This window comes from Podarcis melisellensis (assembly GCF_964234715.1).
Source record: "Podarcis melisellensis genome assembly, chromosome: 3".
Classification (NCBI taxonomy): domain Eukaryota; kingdom Metazoa; phylum Chordata; class Lepidosauria; order Squamata; family Lacertidae; genus Podarcis; species Podarcis melisellensis.
Genome location: NC_138530.1, coordinates 106557937 through 106567731, shown reverse-complemented (window position 1 = coordinate 106567731; position 9795 = coordinate 106557937). Strand labels below are relative to the sequence as shown.

The 9795-nt window shown below is 44.5% G+C and overlaps 1 long non-coding RNA gene across 1 annotated transcript; it reads right to left on the bottom strand.

The window, feature by feature from the left end:
* Positions 1 to 5058: 5058 nt before the first annotated feature.
* Positions 5059 to 9691, bottom strand: LOC309367316. Its single transcript, XR_014167030.1, has 3 exons — positions 9560 to 9691; positions 7875 to 8057; positions 5059 to 6055 (listed from the first exon to the last, which is right to left on the bottom strand). It is a non-coding gene; the product is annotated as an uncharacterized lncRNA (long non-coding RNA).
* Positions 9692 to 9795: the final 104 nt, after the last annotated feature.

Sequence of the window (9795 nt, the reverse complement as noted above, 5' to 3'; positions counted from 1 at the left end):
CAAGAAATAAGATTCCGACTAAACATTCAGAAAAACTTTCAGACAGTAAGAGCTGTTCAGCAGTGGAACAGACTCCCTTGAGAGATGATGGACTCTCCTTCCTTGGAGGTTTTTAAACAGAGGTTGGATACTTTAGCTCAGGGACGAAGGGAGGCATCGTGACACCTGGGGCGGGCATAACGACGTAGGATGCATGTGCTGCATGTAGCGATGCCACACATGCACTGTATAGCGGTTTGCCACCGGCGCCGCTCCAACACCATACAGACAGTGCCGGGATCCCCCTGGAGCCACTACAGCCGCGAATGGAGGGTCCCAGCACTATCCATATGGTGCTGGAGCGGCGCCAGGGGCAAACCACTATACAGTGCATGTGCGGCGTCGCTATGTACAGCGCATGCATGCGAAGCTGCACATGTGTTGTACTTAGCGGTTTGCTGCCGGCGCTGGGATCATCTGCTCGCAGCTGCAGCTGTGAATGGAGGATCCTTCAAAGGCGGCTGCGGCAGTGCAATGGCTGCTTGTCACCCCCGCTGGCATGGAACCCAGGACATACCGCCCCCCGCCCCCCGTTGCGATGCCACTGCTTTAGCTGAAATTCCTGCATTGCCGGGGGTTGGACTAGATAACCCTTGAGGTCCCTTCCAAGATTCTATGATTCTATTTCTCCAATGAAAATAGCGACGTCCTAAGGAAAAGTGGAGGGATGCGGGTGGCGCTGTTGGTTAAACCACAGGGCCTAGGACTTGCCGATCAAAAGGTCGGTGGTTCGAATCCCCATGACGGGGTGAGCTCTCGTTGCTCAGTCCCTGCTCCTGCCAACCTAGCAGTTCGAAAGTGCGTCAAAATGCAAGTAGTTAAATAGGTACCGCTCCGGTGGGAAGGTAAACGCCGTTTCTGTGTGCTGCTCTGATTCGCCAGAAGCAGCTTAGTCACGCTGGCCACATGACCCAGAAACTGTACACCAGCTCCCTCGGCCAATAAAGCAAGATGAGCGCCACAACCCCAGAGTCAGTCACGACTGGACCTAATGGTCAGGGGTCCCTTTACCTTAACCTAAGGAAAAGTGGGCCATTCTGGGATCAAATCAGAAACTAGGATGGCTTCTGTAAATCCGGGACTGCCCCTGGAAAACAGAGGCACTTGGAGGTCTGAATATATGGTTGACACTGGACACAGTTGTGGTTAGTTCAGCGCTGCTAAGTGGAGAAACTCTGGACCTAGGAAGGGTACAGAAGTGACAAGTCAGGAAGTCAAATGCTCTCCTTGCAACTTGTCCAAAGCAAACAGTGTTCGTGACCCCACACAGAACTCAGCAGAGATCTTACCTCTCACGTAAAACCTGCAGGTGCTTTCTCTTAATGAAACAAGCCTGGCAGGAATGTCAAGTATATGCTTTTGCTCCACCACACCAGCAGTGTCTCAATACGCAAGGAATGGGATACGTCGACATACTTTTTCTGGCCCAGAAGGAAGGGGATGGCTCTGAACAAACAAGTGTGACTCCCTGCAAGAGTGCGTATTATCAGGTTAGGTAAGCACGAAGGTGACAAACGAGAGTTTCTGCTAAAACTCATCGCGGTGCGTGTGTGATGCAATTCTGAGATACACTTATATATGCTGTGCTTCACCAGGCAGACCTGAAGTTTTCGTTTTCTTTTCCCGGATCTTGAAGGAATGTCATTGTGGATTCCAGCCTAGCTCATTCCAGTCTCAGATAAGGTTGCCAACTCCCCCCCCCCCCACCCTCTGGCAAAGTCCTTGTCCTTTTTAACAGTTGCCAACGGTTGAAGGTTTCCTGACTGGAAAATATCTGTGAACGGCACAGAAAGCCCGCCGGGAAAACAAAGCTGGTGGAACTGAGGTGCAAGACAGCTTTTGTTGAGCAAGTCCTTGCCTACTTGGACCTAATGTACCTCAGTACTGTGAAAAAATAGAGGGAAAAGAATTGTGAAATACCAAAGAGAGCTGTAAAGTGGATAGGTAGTAAGAACAGTTGAATAACAAGTAACAGTGCAAGCTTGGTGCTTGGGTACATACCGTATTTTTAAACACACACCCTAAGAACTGTAGTTTATCCCTCACTGAACTTCCATTCCCAGCATCCTTAACAAACTACAGTTCCCAGACGTCTTAGGGGCAGGGGGGTGTCCAGATCCTAAGTACAGTATGTAACTAAGGGGTTTACTTCCTATATGTCCATCTCTCCCTTGCTTTTTTATTGGGCCAGGCGCTAGAAGAGTAAAATTGCATTCTAAATCCATACTGTTACTTTTAAAATGGTGGTAAGTGGTGGTGGGTTCTGTTTTTTTTAATGTTGTTTTAGACCCACCTCATACAGTCCACACTGACTGGCAGCCACTCTCCAGAATTTCAGGCAGAAGTCTCTCCCATCGCTACCTAGATGTGCTGCGGTTGAGCCTGGGATGTTTTGCATGAGAAACAGGTGCATGCAGCTACAGCCCTTCCTAAAAATGCTTCCTGGGAAATTCCAGGAGAGCTATATAGTTTAAAATAAATAAATGGAGGAGGAGGAGGAACAGGTGCTCCCGAACTGTTTTCTGCTTGTCTCGTGATGCTTTCTAGTCATGGGTTGTGAGCAGCTTTTTGTTTGTCCCACCACTTTCTCCAGGAAAACCTGCTGAAAATAATAACTGAAACCCCCCCCCCCATGGGTTTTCCAGGGCAGGGGAAGCGGCAAGACAAGCAAAAGTGTGGATGAGCCCTTTGTTAGGGCATGAAGGTACTTCATGGCATCATCTAGCTAGCAGCTCCCAAGGCATGGCTTTCCATTTTGCATTTCGAATAACCCAATGCCATTCAGTAAGAATACACCAAGACCAGGGTTTCCCGAACTTGGGTCTCCAGCTGTTTTTTGGGACTACAACTCCCATCATGCCTAGTTGGCAGGACCAGTGGTCAGGATGATGAGACGTCTAGTCCAAAAAACAGCTGGAGACTCAAGTTTGGGAAACCCTGATTAGACATTTGCTGGCTTTTAACACTAAGCTTTTCTGTGCTTCCTGCTGTATTTGGGACTTTTTAGTTTAAGGGAAAAGATGAGTGAGACGTGACATGATAGAAGTTATAAAAGTATGCAGTGCATGGAGAAAATGGAGAAAGAAAAGTCCGCCGCCGCCCCCCGCTACCTCATATTATAAACACTAGAATTTGTGGACCTCCACTGAGGCTGAATGTTGGAAGATTCGGGACAGATAAAAGAAAACACTTTGCCATTCAGTGCACAGTTAAACTATGGACCTAACTCCCACAGGAGGCAGTGATGACCACCAACCTGGTTGGCTTTAAGAGAGGATTGATGAAGAGAAATACCATATTTTTCGCTCTATAAGACACACTTTTTCCCTCCTAAAAAGTAAGGGGAAATGTGTGTGCATCTTATGGAGCAAATACAGGCTGCACAGCTATCCCAGAAGCCAGAACAGCAAGAGGGATCGCTGCTTTCACCGCACAACGATCCCTCTTGATGTTCTGACTTCGCTTCGCTGGAGAGGCGCTGTGCAGAGAGGGAGAGAAATTTTTTTTCTTGTACTCCTCCTCTAAAACTAAGTGCCTCTTATGGTCGGGTGCGTCTTATAGAGCAAAAAATACAGTAGCTTTAAAAGAAGGCTGGTGATGGCAACTGGCCATGACAGCTATGCTCTGCCTCCACAATCAGAGGCAGTAACACTTCTGAATGTCACTTGCTGGAAACCACAGGAGAGAGTACTCCTTGCCACAGATTACCAGAGACAAAACTGATGCTGAAAGGGTTTTTCTCGGAGCAGAAAGTTTGAAAACCACTGCCGCTTTGCTGTTCACAGCCAGCACCAAGCCTTGAAAGGCAGTCTGTCCCGGCCATAAGAATACTTGAGGTAAAAGCAGGCTGGGAAGGTAAGCCTCAGTGGGGAAGAAGAGAAGCAGGACTTCCACTTGCTGACTCTTGCCTTGCTTCCTCCTCCGGCCCTATGGCTGCTTTTGAGCTTACATTTCATGGATATGTGATTGATTCATAACCGTCACAGTGCCTTGCAGCATTATTCATTCAGATTTCTATATAAATTGCCTAACAACAGACTAATAAATTTACATGCTTATCCTCCTCTACTGCAACAATACTGTTGGGTTAGTAAAGCTGAGAATTAACTTCCCATAGATCACTGTAAAGATGCTAGACTAGATGGTCTAATCCAGCAGGTTTTTTTAAATTTCACCTAAGGGTACAGAGTGAGCTTATTGTTATACAGTACCAGGCATATTAACTAGGGGGAAAGTAGTAGCATGAGGAAGCCTTCCCATTAATCCCAAGCAGAAGGTAAACATTTTCCACCACTAGTTTCATCATTTGGGGTCAAAGACAAGCTCAAAACAGAAAGATCAGAACATGTGGAGCTTTGTCTCTCCCTGTCTCCATTGGTATGATTAGAAAATATAATTATCACCCTATACCTGGACTGTAATAAGAGTTTCACATTACATTTTTAACATGTGCTATTCACACGTTTCTTTCAACCCCTAAAAATGTGACATTTGCGCTTGTGGTTCCGAAATTGTGTGCCAGGGCACATACAGGAGGGCTTGACATGAGTGTCCAGAAATTAAGCTGCCATGTTTGATGCATTCACCACTCTAAACCCATTACAGTAATGGAGGCCCAGGCAGCCTTGATTTTCCACGACTACCAATATAAGGGCAGTGCCATCACTGCAAAAGGTTGAACTGAGATTCCTTAACACAGCCTGCCGTACAGTTAACAGGGATGAGAGAATGCAGAATAACCACCACTGCCAAAAAACATAGTCTTGCCCCTGACCTCTGACTGACTACCCAAAAACAGGAGAGTGGGGTGCTGGGAGGCAAAGAACTTTTTGCAAGTAGGATGTCTGCCTGGTTTTTTTATTTTTTTAATTAGAAAGAGAGGGAGAGGGATGACTGAAACTATGGTATGTGTCTCTGTCTGCATGTTTTGAGGTGGAGTGGAGTGTGTGTCTAATTTGAACCAAGAAAAGGTGTTTGGGGAAACCTGCATTGATGCACAACAAAGAGGCGTTTCTTTGATGTTTGTCTCACCTATGGATCCAGAAGGATTCCCAACACAGCTTCCATTAAAATAATACAATATAATAACGCTATCACATATAAACGTGCATATGAAAATGAATCTGACTTGGTTGCTAAATGCATACATGATAAACATTCTTTCACTTCTGTGTCTGAGATTGCCCTAACTCCCACTTTTATCTGACAGCAAAGTTCAGGAGAGGTTTAGGGTTCATCCACACTGACTTTTGCTTCGAGTGATTAGTTTCAGTGCCGAGTCTGTGATTCTACTGGTTTTCTTCCCTGTTCCACTGGGTCACGGCGGAGCAAATCTGAACCTCGGTTGAAGGATCCATTGAATGTTAGTGCATGGGACATAATTTGTCATAGACTTGACTGGATCTCCACATTAACAGCCACCATGTTTAAAGTTTTTTATGTCTATCTACCCACTAGTAACGTCTGCGGAAGGGTCTGCAATCTTCCAGTTCAGAAGGAAATATTTCACTTGGCCAACCTTTTTGGTCCAGGAGCACAACTGGATTGGGGGGGGGATGCTTTGGGCATCACCTACTCTGGTTGCTTCTCTCCCCACCCAGCAAACCCTCCACACCCCTAAGACAGAAAGAGAGACAGCACAGGCACACATTGCTTTTCCATGGGATCTGTGTGAATATCAGATCCAATAGAATTAAAATATATCCTTTTGAATCTGCATGATTTTACAAAAAAACAAACAAAAAACCACTGTCAAATTAAAACTTACATTGGTAAACTGCACAGTAAAAATCTGGTGAATTCCAGGACCACAAAAATATTGACCCACGGCATAGGTCCTCATAGTTCTCCACCAACAAATCAATGTAAATACATAAGTAAACACAGAGGTAACCTACAATTACCCAAAGCAGCCATTGAGTGGTGGCTTTTGCCTGTTTCCTCCAGTGAGCCAGTGTCAGATGTTGGTATTGGCCCGTCTTTTCCTGTTTATGGTTATAACTGGATCACTTTAGGTCTGTGGAAATACAATTTGTATACCAGCCTATGAGAACTATCAGGTTTGCAGGGATCTTGGAAAGGACTTTTACACTGGTGACCCTCATCCAATTCCTAATGAAGTTTTGATGTGAAGATGCACTTGTTCTCTGCCACTTTTGTGGAAAGATTTTAATTGGGCTGTGGAGGTGGTGAATCTGCTTTTATTCAGCAGTATTGTTCTATGACTGAACAGAGGAGAATGCTTTTATGGCTATTTTATGAGTATTAGAATCATAGAATTGTAGAGTTGGAAGGGACCACAAGGGTCATTTAGTCCAACCCCCTGCAATGCAGGGATCTTTTTGCCCAATGTGGGGCTTGAACCCACGTCCCTGGGAGTAAGTGTCTCATGCTCTTCTTGAATGCTTTAAAGTTTTAAACTATGTCATTTTTATATTGCTGCTATGTGTTGTTTCATTCACACATTGTGCTTTGTGAGGATACTTTCTTGAAAAGGGGGATTAAAATCTATCCAATTGGATTAAATTAAAATTGCACAACTGCGTACCTTCTGGAGAAAAGACCTTCAGAAAATTTTCTAGGAATAAGATCATGGAATTCATAGGAACTTGGGCATAGTTAATTTGGGAAGTGAATATCTGAAAGTATAAACTAATAAATACAATAGTGCGTAGGAAGAATCCCTGTCATCAGCATCCCATTAGCCTGGATGCGATATAGCATGGTTAGGAAACTAGCAACAAAGCAACCCGCGCCAAAAAAAGGTAGTGATTAGGTAGGAGTGTTCTGTGTGCTCACCAGAAGTTTCTAGGCACCTAATTTGTAATAGCAGATATTAAGCGTGACTGTGCTACAGGAAAAGACCATGAATATTCCCATTCCACAGAGCCTTCTTGCTTTTGTCATCTGCATTGTTAAATACCTTCAGGAAAAAAGGTAATATACCTTGGAATCTTATGTCTTCACATCTGCCCAACCCTGACTTTCGAAATGCACTTACTTTTGACATTTCTTTCCTAATAATAGCAACAGAAGCATGGCAACAGAAAGACATGAGGCATTTAATTTCTAATGTAAATATTACTTTCTAATGTACGTAGACACTGCAGATGTGTGAACCTTAAGACACTACATACCCAGTACAGTAACACAGGCAAACTGCATGGTTGCATTCCTTCACGGTTGAGCATTCATCCTGGTTTACTTGCACAAGTTTACATAGAGGTTAGATTATGTCTAGTATTTATTGAGGGACGCGGGTGGCACTGTGGGTAAAACCACAGTGCCTAGGACTTGCCGATCGCATGGTCGGCGGTTTGAATTCCCATGGTGGGGTGAGCTCCCGTCTTTCGGTCCCAGCTCCTGCCCACCTAGCAGTTCAAAAGCACCCCTAAATGCAAGTAGTTAATAGGTACCGCTTTATAGCGGGAAGGTAAACGGCGTTTCCGTGTGCTGCGCTGGTGCTGGCTCGCCAGAGCAGCTTCGTCACACTGGCCACGTGATCCGGAAGTGTCTCCGGACAGCGCTGGCCCCCAGCCTCTTAAGTGAGATGGGCGCACAACCCTAGAGTCGGACACGACTGGCCCGTACGGGTAGGGGTACCTTTACATTTACCTTAGTATTTATTGAGCATTTGTTCTGATTTATGTGGAGGTTGTGTTATTATGAGCATTCATCCCAATTTGCTTGAATAGTGTTTATATGTTACTCATTTGCTCATCAAAACCTTTTCAGTACATTTATGTCACTTTCCTTATCACAAAGTTTGGTGTTTTTTTAGTGTCTTTGTTGTGGTAGTATGCCAAAACACTTTAATATACTTTAATTGTGCAAACCTTAATTTCTGGTACACGCTTTAATTTCTCCTACATTTCTGGAGGCAACCTTTGTCAGCCAATGATGACAACGACGTTTTCAGGAGCCATTAGGAATTTCCAAAGGCATGTAACATCTCTCTGAATATGGCAACTCCAGGTGTAATTATTTTCTTAGTATTCATAGTTGATTTTTAAGATGATCTATGAGAAATAATAATAGAAATCAGAAAGAGTAACAAAAATCAAGAGGAAAAACTTGAAACATTTTGAGTGGGGACCCAGATAAATTGTCCCTTTACGTAGTACAAAACAACTGGGAAGTACATGAGTTTCCAATAATTAAACTGTGTCTCCGTTGTTGAAGACCTTGGACTTCTGAGGAACCATTAAAAATCTAGACTTCTGTTATATTTATTCTCTATGTTAATTCATTTAGATGGATACAAGTTTAGTATATGTCTGTCCCATGAATAATAATAATAATAATAATAATAATAATAATAATAATAATATTTATACTCTGCCCATCTGGCTGCGTTTCCCCAGCCACTCTTGGCAGCTTATAGCATGCATAAAACATAGTAAAATATCAAACATTAAAAACTTCCTGATACAGGGCTGCCTTCAGATGACTTCTGAAAGTTATGTAGTTCTTTATCTCCTTGGCATCTGAAGGGAGGGCGTTCCACAGGGAGGGTGCCAGTACCAAGAAGGCATTCTCCTGAAAACACAGGATGCAACCCTGCACTTAACTTTGCATACTTAAGCTTAAGGGTAAATCCCACTAGGTTCAGCAGGAAGGATATGAGACACATGTATAGGATCGTGGCACACATCTCATTTGTTCCAATGAGTAAGAATGTTCGTATAACCGTTAAGTGGTGAATTAACATACCAAGGCTTGGGGCACCTGTTCTTTTCCTCTGAAGTGGGGAATTTCATTCTGTGAAGGCTTTCCCTAAGGTGCTGGTGAGGACGAAATTGCACTTGCCAAAATCTCAACCCAGCAACACCCTATTGCCAGGCTGGTAGCATTTAAGAAACATAGGGAAATGATGTCCCGGGGATATAGCTTGCTTCAAAGAAATAAATAAAAATGTTGCCTATTGACAGCTTATGGGTGAGGGAAAGGCCTCACTCCTCAACAGCATTTGCTCACTGTTTATTTGTATTTATTTATTACATTTACAACCACCTTTATCTTCCAGGGAGCTCAAGGTGGTGCAAATGGTTCCCCTCCATACACACACACACCATTTTATCTTCACAGCAACCCTGTGAGGTAGGTTAAGGTTAGGTGACGCAGTTAGGCAAACCAGGCCAAACTTGGGCCTACGAGGGAAGCCTGAAATGCCGCCTGGAGAGTTCAAGCCTGGTACAAAAAAAAAAAAGGCACAACGGGCTTTTTGCAAGCAACTCGAACCCAACTTCGCTCCTGCCATCCGAATTAACATCGAAATCGAGCTAAGCCTATTGTTTAGCAGCTCTGCCATGACCCGAAACTGACCTAGGCTTTAAAAGGGGGCGCGGTGCTCAGTGGAAGCTTTTGAGGTGTTTACTTCTTGCAAATAAACTTATCGAAGTAGGTTTCTCCTTTCCCCTCTTTCTCTCTTGGGGGAACAGAAAGGCGAAGAAACCCAACTGTGCAGATTAGGGGGCCAAGAGAGGTGGGGGGGGGGGGAACCAAGGATTTCGGGTGTCACCTTTGGATGTGACCTCCTTCCCAAAATAAAGGGCTGGTTTCCAAACGCGTAAACCTGACGCTGAGGCGGCATAATCCTGATCGCGCAGATAAAAAAAACAAAGAGAGAGAAACAATCGCTGTGCTCCCCTGCATTTAAAAAAATAAATAAGTAAACTCGGATCTTGCACGCCCTCCTGGCGCGCGATCAAAAGGCGCGCACAGGTTGCGCTTTGCTCAACGCGGAGCAGGGCGGGT